We start from the raw sequence: 14,812 nt of genomic DNA, 5'->3' as shown, positions 1-14,812 counted from the left end.
GAAAGTGCAAATCAAAACCTCAACAAAATAGCACAACACACCTTTGAGAATGTCTCAAATTTAAAAAGACTGACCATCACAAGCATAGGTGAGGATTCGAAGCAATCGGGATGGATACAGCCTATCTACAATGTTGCAGTCACTTTAGAAAAGGACTTGGCATTTTAAAAGCTAAACTTATGTACCTACCATATCACACAGCCATTTCATTCCTAGGTATTTATCTGATAGAAATGAAGCTTAAGGGGCACCTGGATGACACAGTTGAGCATCCGACTATTGATTTCTGCTCAGGTCAGGATCCCAGGGTCAGGCTCCATGCTGATTCTCCATGATTAAGATTCTCTCTCTCCCTCTCCTTATGCCCCTCTTCCCTGCTCATGCTCTCTCTCTCTCTCAAATAAAATAAATTTAAAAACTTTTTTAAAGAAATGAAACATATGTCCATGCAAAAATGTGTATACGAGTGTTCAAAGCAACTTTATTTATAATGGCCCAAACTGCAATTTACATATCCATCAAATGGCCAGTAGTTAACCAATGAAGTAGTACTCGGCAATGAAAAAGAATGGACTATAGGTACACTCAACAAGATGAATCACAAAATGATGAAGCTGAAAGAAGCAATACAACCCTCCAAAAAAACAGTCCAGGCCAGTATCATTCCATTTATATCACTCTCTGGAAAGTTCCAGCTGATGTGTTATAGTGACAAGAAGCACAGTAATAATTGCTGATGGGGCAGCACGGAGGGAAAGAGGGATGGATTACAAAACACAGGATGAAACTCTTGATAGTGATGGATGTTCATTATCCTAATTGTGGTGATTGCTTCCTGAGTGTATATTGTAGATGTCAAAACTTCTCAGCTGCCCATTAAATACGTGTGGGTTATTGTACATCAATTATGCCTCACTAAAGCTCTTTCCCCTATAAGAAGTCAGTGAGGTCCTCTCCGATCTGACCCTCTTGCTTAAAATTGTAATTTGAGCCCCCCACCCCCAGGCCCTACCTCTCTCCTCAATTTTTCTCCACAGATTTTATCACTTTCCAGTATAACACAATTTACTTATTATGTTTATCTTCTGTCTCTCCCCACCCATCCCACTAAACTGTGGGTTTTCTGAAGGCAAAAGTTATTTTCTGTTTTTTTTAGTGATGTGTCCCTAACAACTAGAAGAGGACTTGAATGAGTGAGGGAAAGAAGGAAGGAAGGAAGGAAGGAAGGAAGGAAGGAAGGAAGGAAGGAAGGAAGGAAGGAAGGAAGGAAGGAAGGGAGACTTCTTTGTCTCTCTGTCCTCCCTTTAGCTCACTCAGACTCTCTTTTAGCATAGAATGAGTCCTCATACCTAAAAACCAAGAGAGGACAGGGAGTATCCAGGACACAGAAGTATTCTATTCATGGCTCTCCATTAGTTGTGCTGGTCATTAGACCTTCCGGGTTTCAATTTCCTCATTTATGAAAAGAGAAATTTTACTTAGATGACCTGTAAGATCTAAATGTTTGCGATCTGTAACATACTTCTCTCAAGAATAACCTATAGGTCCGGGAGCACCTGGATGGCTCAGTCAGTTAAGTGTCCGACTCTTGATCTCGGCTCAGGCCATGATCTCACGGTTCATGAGATCAAGCCCCACATAGGGCTCTGTGCCATCAGAGCTTGGGATTCTCTCTATCCTCTCTCTCTGTGCCCCTCCCCTGCTCGTGTTCTTTCTCTCTCCCTCAAAATAAATAAATACACTTTAAAAAAAGATCTTAAAAAATAACCTACAGGTCCATTAAAATGGGGACAACTTATCATAATATATACATGTACTGGAATACTATGTAGCAACTTTTAAAAGTGAAACAGATTTATGTGAGCTGATTTGGAAAAAAAATAGCCATGTCGAAGATTAAGTCAAAAGAGATATTGTCAAATAATACATACAGTATGGTCCAATACGAAAAAATACCATAGAACTGTGTGTGTGCAGATGCGTGTGGTCAGATAGAGAGGCACAGGGAAGAGTCTGGTGTGACAGTTGCTAAATCATGAGCTGTGGTTCCTTTGGGGGTCAGTGGGAAAGAAAGGGAAATTTTCACTTCTTAATCCTTACACTTCAACGCAAGAAAAGTGAGGCATTATAATAATTCTACTTTTTTGCATTTTGGGGGGGTTGTAAATTTTCTATTTCCATAAAATTATTTCTTACTGCTCCCAGCCTCAAACCTCCACTTCTATTAGAAAGGCCTCTCTAATAGACTTGGGAATGCAAGGCTCTTGTCACTATTTTCTCAGCCTGCATATCACATTATAGTTAACAGAGAAGACTGGACAATGGAATCACCAAGAGCCTAAGGCTATCATAGCAAGTCCAAAGCCAGGCTATGGTCATGGAGACCTTCCAGATGCACACTGGGGCAAGTCCCTGGCAATATAGTTTTCCTTTATCGGTTTTTCCCTACCAAGAAAGGGATCAGGCTTGTAAAACTTAATATATCACATAACCTTCCAGCGGCTGGCATCGAAACACTTTCTCCTAACGCGTTGTTAAAAGCAGAGCACCCTCGCAATGGTTATTGCATTCCAGACAGCAGTTTGGGCTGATTTCATTCCGCAGAGCAAGAACAGGTTTTGGAAACAACCGAGTCCAAGTGTTTCAGGCTGTTGCATTTGGTTTCACTTAGATAATTCTTGGCATGATGCATACACCCTTTCTAGCTGACCGTTTTGTCTAAAGAAAATGAGAAGATGATATATCATACCCCTACAATTCCAGACAGGTCCACTATGAAAAATGTAGGGCAACAAAATCCCCATTCAGCACCATAGGCCTGTTCTGGACTGAGTTACATGACTATAAATACCAGCTTCTAAATTCCAAGTTCACCTGCCTCCTTTCCTGTTCATGGGTGTTCAGTTTTCACCTGTTTCCAGCTGCAGCTGCCGCCAGGTGAAAACAGCGTGTGCAGGTATAAAGGCACTAATCCAAAAGGTTTACTTAATAGTTCAATTCAGAGCCAAGCTCACCATTGAATTACATTTAGCATATCCCCTAAAGTGTGCTTACTCTGCAGGAAAGATAAGTTCCCTTATCCTGCAAGATGGACAGATGGGGGGATGGGGGAAACAGAAAGAGAGAGTTACTGGAAATGGGAAGAAGAAAGGTACAGATCTGTACTCTGGAAGCCAAGCATTGCCCATTTTTAAATGACCCACTGGTGGCTCTCAATATTCATCCAAGATCGACCCCAGACTGTATAGCAACCATGCTGTTATAGCAAGATAATCCAGTTTTCAGACATTACAGTTTCAAGGGCAGCCATAAGATACAGCCCTGATTTCATCTGAACCCTTCCTCTGAATGCAGCATGAGCAAGGACATTTTGAATATTAGATCTTTATTAAGAAACCAAACTTTATCAAGGGACCAAAGCAAATGGATTCATCAATGGAATCCACATCTTCTGTAGTTATACAGCCTCTCCAAAATTTCATACCACTGATGCTGATTTGAGGCACCTTAGATATCAGTGTACAATTTGGACACAACTGCTTGAGATCTTCTCTTCTAAACAAGAAAATTAACTAGCATTATGTCTCCAATCTTCTATAGACTACACTTACATTAATATCTTCAGATGACTCCTTTGTGTAATTCATTAGATCTTTTAATAGAACATTAGAGTAATCTTTCAAGCTGTAACAAAAAAAAAGCAATTGATACTGTGATACTATTAACTGTATCTATAAGGTTTGCTTGCCTGTGCATTTTATACTGCGTAAGAGATTATAAAAATCACTTATATTATAAAAAGTGCTCGTGCTAAAAGATGGATAGAACCATAGGGATTTTGACAACTACACAACAGATCATTGATATATAAAAAGTTTGTTGCACTACATCCATAATGGAATCAGCACGCACTTACTGAATTCCTACTATGTACTTTGAGGGTACAAATTAGCTGTTACTCTCCTTAAGGAACAGTTCTGGAACTATTTCATTGTATTTGTTGTACTACATATCCTCAAAACCATTTTGTGAACACAGAACATTGATGAGCAAATACAAAGGTATGCCTATTACCTCTGCCTTTCTACATATATTCTTCATTTTCTTTCATTCTTTTTCCCCACACCTCATCTACCAGGTACTTTCTACCTGTCATGATCGCCTAATTTATAGCCTTAATCTTTTCTTAACCTGAACAGTCAGATTTCCACTTCAATGGAGTCTTATCTGCTGCAAAATGTGGCATCACTGCTTTTTGCAGGGTTTTGTTTTTGTTTCGCTTTGTTTGTCTTTAGAAGTTGGAACATAAAGTGGCATGGAAGAAGAGATTTTTCTTATGATGAAAGTGACTATGCATTCTTGGGCACCCAGCGAGAAGTTCACGGAGCTTACTTTCCTAAGGAAGGGCCTAGTGGAGACAGCAATTCATTTTTTCAAAATGTAACAGCAATTCGTCACTTGGCTAAGATGTTTACCAGGCGCTAAAAAGACTCCCTAAAGATAACTGACATCAAGAAAACTGTCTTCAAGAGACAGAACTTTAAAAGAACAAATGAAGGACTTCTGAGTGATGTTCTGGGCTTTGGTCTGCCTCAGAGTTACCAAACAACATTGAGGAAGACACCAATGCCTAACCAAAGAATTCAGTTAGCCCTAACCAAACATAGGCAATGGGTTATATGTGAACTGTAAATGTTTCTGCATTCTGAGGAAGAAGAGGTAAGAGAAACTGCAGCTGCACAACAGAAAGCCCTAGGACCTAAGGTCAGGGGTGGAGGATAAGGCTGAGCAGGGCACAGGTGGCAGAGTGCACCAAAGACAGCCAATGGCCTGGAGACCAAGGCCTGAGTTCTAACCTCTCTCAAGTTTGGGTGATTCCAGGCAACTCACTAGGCCCCAACCAGTTTGCCTCTTCTTTCTCTAAAATCATGTAACTTGAATTAGAGTCTGCTTTTGGTATATCTTGCAGCGGATATGAAAATACCTACACCTCTTGTGACATTTACTCATGCCAGTGTTAGAGTTTTCTAAGCAAGCTAGGAAAATCATAACAGAGAGTAATATAAAAACCATGGCTTCAGACTCCACCTTAGAATGACAATAAAGAGAGAGAGATCAACAAAACTTAACCCTAGCCTTTACTGTTTGGGGTGAGCATCAGGATTACTCAGTGGCGGGGGAGGGTGAGGAGGGGAGTGAGCAATCTCAAAAGTAGCCCAGAGACCCCTTCCCTAAAAGCGCTCACAATCAAAGAGGGAAAGTAATGGATGCCACCATGTTTTTGAGGAAGAATCCAATGAAATTAGTTCTTGGGACTGTGCTAGCCACATTGGCAGAACATGATGGCTGAAGAGGCTGCCCAGAGGGCATGTAGGCTCTGTCAGAGGGAAATGAGGTAAGGCAAAGGGAACAACTAAGTGTTAACCTAACTGGTATAGTCTTGAGAGACTGTAGTAGAGGATGGGATGAGCTTGGCTCTGAAGGATGAGCCAAACTAAAGCATCAAGCACACGGGAAAGAAACATACGGCCTCAGGGCAGAGATGGGCACACCTCTTGAGGGATCGAGAAAGCCATCCTGACTACACCCAAGGATACTGGGGATCAGTAAGGATTGATGGTCACTAGGAAAAAGTGGAACTGAGGATGGAAGACTCTAGAAAGTACCCATGAGCCCTGAAAAGGTTTGGGGTCAACCCACATGTGCCGAAGTAGAACAATCTCCAAGAGGTAGGGTTGAAAGAAGAGCACAAAATGCAAAACATTGCCTGGATACCCCATCCCACTGCTTTAACCAGTGACGGGGGACTATGTGCTTGCATGAGCAGGGGAATTTCTGAACCATTCAAGCAAACTATTCACTGTGGTTGCCTCAGGGGAGGGGTGTCAGGGGTCTGGAGTGGGGGCAGGAGTCTTATTTTTTAATGTGTGCATTTTATCATGATTTAAAGGAATGGGGTGGGGGCAGAGAATGAGAGAAAAAGAACAAGGGAGCAAAGAGGTTAGAGGCAAGCCGTCAGCAAAGGAGTCTGGACTTGAAGCAGGGGGTTGCTAACCTTCCTTCTCTACTTCATCACAAATGTGGCGGATCAGTAAGTCCACGAGCAGGCCAGATCAGAAAGCTCTAGAAATAGATGAAAGAAATGTGATGAAAGAGGCAAAAGAAAGCAAAATTCAGGTTGAGTAGGAGGACTGAAAAGAAACAAGTTCTCTCATTTTAGTATAGAAGAAACGACCACAGTCTTACATTAGTGGTCGCTCACAGAAAAAAAGGAGGAAACAATGATATTGAAATCATTACCAAGAGAAATTTTATTTTTGCTGCTTTCTCAGAGTCATAGGCCACATTATTTAGAATTCAAGAGAAGAAAAATGAAGATTATGGAAGTAACATCTACAGGGCAGATTTTCCTTCTTAGAAGGAAATATATGCACATACAAGTTATCATTCGGAATTTTAAGCAGCAATTACCGTTCTCAAACACAATCTTCCACCCATCTGAACAATTCTGGAAGGATTCATTTAATGATAACATGTAGAATGATTCAGCAGACCACCAAGTACAGGTCTGTCTTGTCAATCCCACGGCAAATGCTAACATCCTCTTAAGTCTCCATCAAGGCTGACCTCGTGGGGGCTTGCGGGTCTCAGCAAAAACATCGCAACAAAGATCTTATCACGTGACTACACATGACTGTTCAGGAAGGCAAAGCCTCATTTGTTCACAATATTTGGCCCACCATTCTTAAGAGCCACCTCCAAGTTAAGTCGTTGGGTATACAGTAGGGTGACGTTGCTAGTCAGACAACAGATGAGCCACCATTTCCCTGGACTGTTGCTGGGACTTTACAGGAGGGCCCCCAACCCACGCCTGAGCCCCAGGACTTCCCGGCTGGATGCCAGTGATTATCTTCAAAGCTGGAGACCAGCTGAGAGGAAAAGTGGCCTGTTGGGCCACTTGATTAAGTGTTAGTTGGAGAATTTTCCACTGAGCATACATTTTGCAGTTCAGTTAAGGAGGGACTAAAAAAAACACCCAATGTCTCTCTTGCAAATATTCTGTGGGGAAAACGCCTGCTCTATGAAGAAGCCCACTACCCTCAGGCTCACCAAAATGAACAAAATGTTAGTCTACAAATGCACATGAGGCGTGGGCTCCTAATCTGTTCCAGATGGTGGCTGTCTTCCCTGCCGCTGCGAGAGGGCTGTCTGCACAAGACATCCACCTCTACTACCTGTTAGGACTTCAGAGGCTTCCAGAAGCAACAATAGCCCTAATACGGAGTTGAGAAAGTTAAACAGATGTCTGTTCTCTTTTATTCCTGGGTGTTGGTCCTTAGTGTCAGAAGGGTCCTTTATTGGCCATTTTTCTGTGGAGCTGATGGGGCGGGACGGTTTTAGCAGGAGCAGCGAGCTGCAGCCCACAGCGCCTGCGCCCTATTTGTATAAATAAACTCGCACTGGGGACACAGACATTCCCCTTCATTTACATAGTGTCCATGGCAGCTTTCACAATACAGTGACTGAGCTGACTTCTGACAGGACCATATGAACTGCCAAACTTAAGATAGTTCCTGTCTGTCTCTTTACAGAAAAAGTCTGCCGACCTCTGGCTCAGAGGCTGGTGGCAGGACCCGTAGGTCTCTACTTCATCAAATCCCACCACACCTGTCACCTCTAGTTCAAGTTTAATGGGATGGACGTGGCCCTCCCTCTGGGGAGCAAGAGTCCAGGACCAGCGTATTGGGAAAAAGTCCAAATTGTAATCCTGTCATTTAGAAGGTGGCTAGTTCCCTCTTGTCCCATCCACCATGTGGACAGGGCTGTACTTTGCTGGGAGACACCGGATCAAACCCCATGGTCTGATATGAAATGAGGATACAGCAAATGTGCTTTAGGCTTTTGGAGCTATGAGTGTGGGAATCCTAGGGGGATTGATTCACATGGCCAGGCTCATAGAAGTAGATACCGTAGGGTCATTGGGTGCCCTTGCTGCAATGAGAAAGATGAAAGAAACAAGCCCTTAATTTATTTTATCCACGCAAGACTGGTGGGGTCAGATTCACCAACGGCAAACGGTGAATGGTATGTGGGTGGGCATCTGGAGAGAGTCAATGAGAAGTGTGGAGGAGAAGGGCCACTGTCCTGGCTGTCCCAGAGAAAGTGTCTCAGAGCCAGCACTCAAGAACTTCCATGGGCCATGAGCTGACTGTTGGTATTGGCTTGGGCTCAGCCTGGGTCCCTGGGCTTGTCTGGCCCAAAAAAGAATTTTTCCCAGAACTAAAGAGTGTTACTCCTTCCTGGGAAGAGGTTCCTCTGCACACTGCTCCACTCTGCCAGCCATTGACCCAACTTGTCCTAATTTTTCAGTATTAAAAGGCATACCTGCATTATTGTAACTTTGAGATGGACATGCTGAGATCTGGCAGCTTTAGGTTTCTTTCCTCCAGCAAGATGTAAATCTCCTAACTGCCCCTTGATCAAATCAAAGCCTAACAGGCATGTGGGTGTAGCTCACACTCTCATAAAGGAAGCTCCATGTTTCCAAAGTGAGTATTCAGATCAGTGCTAGGTACCTGATAGCATCTTCAGCCTGCACTTAATAGCTAAGGATGAACACTTGATTTCCAAAAAAAATCAAAACTTTCATGGGAACCAAGAGTAACATAAAATTTACAAAGCTTTTGTTTTCTTGTTAATAGAAGAGTATGTTTAATACTTAAGATGATCATAATTAATATAGTGTTCTTTTCTTGAACCTGCGAAGCTGATGCACTGGATGGGCATGTATAGTTTATACTGGAAAATGTTAAAAACACTTTATTAAATTACTGGCCTTAGAATCAAAACTACAAACACCCTATGTCAGAAAACACATTCTGGGGCACATGGGTGGCTCAGTCAGTTGAGTGTCCGACTCTTGATTTTGGCTCAGGTCATAATCCCAGGGTCATGGGATGGAGCCCCATGACAAGCCCCATGATGGATCCTGTGCTGAGTGCAGAGCCTGCTGAAGATTCTTTCCCTCTCTCTCAGGGAGCCTGGGTGTCTCAGTCAGTTAAACATCTGATTATTGATTTCAGATCAGGTCATGATCTCATGGTTCATGAATTCAAGCCCTGCGGAGCTTGCCTGGGATTCTCTCTCTCCTTTTCTCTTTCTCTCTGCCCCTCAGCTGCTGGCCAGTGCACTCAGTCTCTCTCTCTCTCTCTCTCTCTCTCTCAATCTCTCTCTCTCAAAATAAAATATATAAACATTTTTTAAGAAAAGACTCTTTCTCTTTCTCCCCCCTACCCCTCTCCCCTGCTCAAACACTCCCTCTAAAAAAATTTTTAAGAAGAAGAAGAAAATAAATACATTCTGCTTTCTGTCTTACATCTAATTTCCTGAAGATAAAAGATGCAATAAGCACATCTTGGTTCTTCATGAGCAGAAAATTGTAAAACTTTTCAGAGAGAGAAATTCTTTTCTGATTAGAAGTTTTCTTATGTAAATAATTAAGACATACATATATAATATGAAATACCTAAAGAGAGAAAAAATATTAAACATTAGTGTTTAAATCTGATCTAATATATTCTTTAGCAATTCTTATGGGCCAGATTCCTTCACAAACATCCTCACTTAATCATCATACAACCTTTGTGAAATAGGCACCATGCACCCATTTTACAGATGAGGAAATGGAATCTCATTAAATTTGCCCAAGGTCATATATGTACTACGAAGCACATTTCCCATTAAATGATACTGATTCAAATAAGATGCTGTAAAATTCAAACATGAAGAAAACCCAGAAATGTCATGTCGAAAACCCAGCAGAATATTTACATGCAAATGTCTTTATTCCCCCCAATAAATACTTCCCAGTTCATAATTGTAACGATTGCAAACTTCAATACAAAGAATCAAATAACTGGACTCTGCCACTGTTAAAAACTATTATTGTTAATACCTGAGAGAACATTAGGTGAAAAATACAGAAAGAAATCTTCTACTGTGTCTATAGCAACTGTTTCAACGGCTTGTGCTGTGCCCCTGGAGAGTACAGTCTGTCCGTGCTGGAGACTCGAGGCTACTTGCTCCCGCTGCTAGCTGACGAGCGCCCTCTAGGGGGCATTTTATGAACGCTCATCAGTCCTTAACATTTGGGGCTAATTCTACACCCCAATAATAGGAAATTCTTGAATTACTCTCTCCCAAAACTACGCTACTGAAAAATGCGTACGCACTATAATTGAACATGTGTAAATAAGGACATCAATGAAAGTACAAACCCACAGGTAAGTCATGAACACACACACACACACACACACACGAACACATTGAGTGAGTACAAACACTTCCCCAGTCCTCATAGAAGTGGACCAGAGCAAGTAATCTGATCACTGGCCAACTGAATAGTTTGAATAACACTTAATTTGAAGATTATAAAAGTGTCACTGCTTGTGGAAATAATAAAACCAAATTAAAAAAAAAATTTTAATGTTTATTTATTTTTGAAGGAAAGAGACAGAGGATGAGCAGGGGAGGGTCAGAGACAAAGGGAGACAGATTCCGAAGCTGGCTCCAGGCTCAGAAATGTCAGAACGGAGACCAACAAAGGGCTTAAACTCAGGAACAGGGAGATCATGGCCTGAGGTGAAGTCGGACCGTTTAACCCACTGAGCCCCCAGAGCCCCCCAAATAAAACCAAATTTTAAGGGAGCTAAAATCACCTTAAATTTCAGTAGCTACAGAGTGTGTTTTAAGGAACAAAAAATGCCTTTTATTTTGCAAATACCTTATTTCCTTCCTACCAGTTCTGAAACTACTTTACCGTGAAACAGCCCTAGAAATGTTTTTTTCATTTCATAAAAGAAAATTCAATTTTTTACATATAAAAATAATTTTAGATCTCCCTTTCAGACTCCTGCATTCAGTTTGCCATAAGTTATTTATTTAAAGCTTAAACCTATGTTTAAATACTCATGTAATTTTTATTAAACAGAGCTTTTAAAAACACCAGGCAGCAATGCATTTTTTCCTTAAAAAATGATTATTTTCAAACCATTCAAAAATTCTAAAACACCTATTTAAAGCTGTAGGCCATTTGCCTCCTCAAATTTCACAGGGTAAGAGAGAAAAGAGAGATAAATAGGAGAAGGGGTTTTAAACTGAACACTTTCCAGGAAATAAAAACACACAGTAGTGGAGAAGATATCATTATTTTCTAACATAACCTTTCCCATCAGAACTTGAGGTAAAACACCATGTCCCCCTTCTCTGTTGCTTCTGGAGGGATTCACTGGTGATGCCGTAACTGTGTGATGCCACTTGAAGTCCTCAGCACAAAGATAATGTAACCGGGAAAATCCCGATTTCAGGAGTCCTCTACGGCTCTCTGAAGAGCTGCTCTGAGGAATCTTCCCCTTTTCCTGTTGTCTATATACTAAACTTGAGGCTTCCTACCTTTTCATACCATTTGACATTGCTTCTTGTACAATTCTTCTTCACTTAGAAACACTGCAGTGCAGTATTTTTATTTATGTATATTCCAATTAGTATTCCTATGATACTTAATGGTTATCATAAATTTTTTTCTTCTTCTTATTTTTTATCTCTTTAAGTGACTTTCTTTCAAAGAAAATCAAGGGGCGCCTGGGTGGCTCAGTCAATTAAGTGTCCAACTATGGCTCAGGTCATGATCTCATGGTTCATTAGTTCAAGCCCCAAATCATGAGTTCAAGCCTGCTTCGGATTCTGTGCCTCCATTTCTCTCTGAACCTCCCCTGCTCATTCTCTCTCTCTCTCTCTCTCTCTCTCTCTCAAAAATAAATAAACATTTAAAAAAATCAAAAGCCATCCCTTGAGGTGAAATCAGGATGTGCCCGCCTGACTGCCTACTGCTCTGTTCCGAGTCATCACACTTTACCTCTGCTTCTTTTCCAACAGACATTTTGAGGTGGCCGGCATTTCTAGCAACTGCTGTACACAGGAATCAACAAGTCCTGAGTGAGAACATTTGTTCTGTTTTTCTTCATTAAATAAATAAGCAGACTCATGAGCAAGCAGCATGGCATCCTTATATTCTGGCCCCTGACGGGAAAATAATTAGAGCCATTTTCCTCCATTTTCCTGGGCTACTTTTCAAAACATATAAACTAAAGCCGGCGTCTTCTAGTTGCATGTGTGTCTATGTATGCGTGCGTGTACTTGAAATTTTAATCAAGAGCACTTCTGGAAAAGAAACGGATGACAGGCTTAAATCAGTGCCCTTCTCTTCCTTCAGTTCTACATGCAACAAAAGGCTGCATGGAGATGGTCTCCTGAGGCATTGCACTTCAGTACCAGCATCCAAGACCAGGAACACAAGATATACATTTATATTTGCATCTTATTCTGGTTCTAGCTTTTCATTCCAAGAAGCATGGACCATGCCCACATACTGCCCCCCCCACACACACACACACACGCACACTCCATAGCCTTCCCCTGAGGAGTGTGACAGGGAGAATTCCCACCTCTGGTCCAGTCACTTAGAAATTTCTTATCCTAAGAAACTCAATAGATCATTTGTCCGCGACATTCCTGACCAGGTTCCCGGGCCTGTGCTCAGCTAGACCACAAACAGGATGCCCAGGCTCAGGCCCTCTTCCCTCCTCACTTCTCAGCTGTATGTCGGGTGGGGCCACCACTCCCAAATTCCCGTCTCTAGCCCAGGCCTTCCAGAACGTCTGCCATTCGGGTGTCTCAAAAGCACCTCCAGCTCTGCAAGGCTCCACAGGCTCCCACGTGTCTCTGCCCTAGTGAATGGCACCATCACCCTTCCAGAAGCGTGGGGGTAATCACTAGAAACCCCCTTTCCCCACCCGACTAGTCAGCTCATCACCACATTGTGTAAATTTAAATTCCTAAGCATACGCGGAATCCCTCTTTCCCTCCCTCTCTGTGCCCTAGTCCAAGCTACAATTGTGAGATGCTTGGGCCTACGGAAGACCCCCTAAGTCTGCCCAGGTCCACCCTCACCTCCCAAAACCTGTTGCTGATGACAAACCAGTATGTCCTCCTGCCCTCACCTACAGCCCTTTGCTTTTAGGGTAAAATCCTCATGTGACCTGGATCCCTTGCATCGCCTCATGTGATTTATTCTCTCCTTGCTTCCAACCCACACAGCCCATCAGTGCCCCTTCTTTCCTTCCCCTCCAGATCCTTTCTCTTCTCACTCGATTTCTCTTGTCAGCTGCTTCTCATCCATCAGACCCCAGCACAAGAATATTCCCTATAAATACCCCTTCCCATGAGCCCCTCAGACTCTCACCGTGCCTGGCTACTTCTCTGCCATGGGGTTGTCAGGCAGGTACATGCAAACTGAGAAACTGACCTATCTGACGATTCAATTGCTGTACTTCTGTTCTATTCGGCTGTAGGTCCTTTGAGGAGGGACTACGTTCCTCTCGCTCACCATTATAGCCTTACCATTTAACACCAAGTCCAACTCATAAGTACTGCATGATTAGTATTTGTTCAAAAACATATTTTTGTATGAGCAAAGTGTAGAGCTCATGAACCAAACAATTGCATTGCTAATGAGTGCAGAATAAGGAGATGGTATTCTCGACTTCTATTATAACTGCACCATACACCCAACATACAGACCAAAGAGAAAAATTCATTTAATTTTTAAGAGAAAGTGCCTATTCCTCATAATGCCAAGCACTATGTGCATTCCGCTAAGCATGTACTACCTTATTGAATAAGTTCGGGGCATCCAACATTTGGGGGCACTGATCAGGATGTCCAGCATGAACGCTGGGCATGTTCACCTGTGTCATCACAGATCGACGCCACAGCTCTCTGGGATAGGAGCCCTCTAGGTTTACCGAGTGATGACAAAGATACTCAGAAAGTTTATGGGCTTCGGAAGTGCACGCAGCCAGTTAAGTGGCAAAGCCCATATGCCCCCCTTGATCAGATCATCTGACAACTTCCAGCACTCACTCCAGTGCAGACGTTGCCCCAAACTGTGGCAAATTATAGACGTGTTTGGTGCACGCGGCTAACCAGACTCCCCAGAAGGCTGATTTCGGTGATCCAAAATATTTTGTCCTAATTTGTGTTTTCATCAAGAATCTACCCTGAGAAGAGGACAAGAGTCCTTCCTGAACCCCAGCAAAACAATTTAAATAGACCCATTGCCTCCAAAAAAAACACTTGATAGTCTCACCCAGGGCTCTGGGGTCTCCGCCCACTGCCTTATACGTTGCACCCACTCTCTGCCAGAGATATAACTGAGGAGTTATAACCACCCTGGGGCTAAACATGTTTCTAGGAAATTCGCTTCCTGGGCTCAATCACTGCATTTTTATAACTCTTTTCAACTTATCCAAAATCCTACAGAGAAGTTATTCTTTTTTCTCTGCTTGCTAGACTGCTAATGTGGCAATTTATTCTCAGTATGGCACCAGGTACAAAGAGACCAATTCAAAGAATATATTTATTCACATCTGAAGCTGAAACGCATTTGGAATGTTTTGTTTTTGTTTTTTTTTTTTGACATTTGGAGTAAGGCTGAACAGTTTTTTTAATATTTCAATTTTTCTAGCTGGCCGCATGGGTGGCTCAGTCAGTTAAGCATCCGACTTCAGGTCAGGTCATGATCTGGCAGTTTGTGGGTTCAAGGCCACATCAGGCTCTGTGCTGACAGCTCAGACCCTGCAGCCTGCTTTGGATTCTGTGTGTGTGTCTCTCTCTGCCCCTCCCCAACTTGTGCTCTGTCTCTCTCAAAAATCAACATTAAAAAAGATTTTTTTTTTAAATAAAAAAGCAGTCT

The sequence above is a fragment of the Crocuta crocuta genome, unplaced genomic scaffold, assembly GCF_008692635.1.
Source record: "Crocuta crocuta isolate KB4526 unplaced genomic scaffold, BGI_CrCroc_1.0 scaffold26, whole genome shotgun sequence".
NCBI classification, from domain to species: Eukaryota; Metazoa; Chordata; class Mammalia; order Carnivora; family Hyaenidae; genus Crocuta; species Crocuta crocuta.
This window is presented reverse-complemented; position numbering follows the sequence as displayed.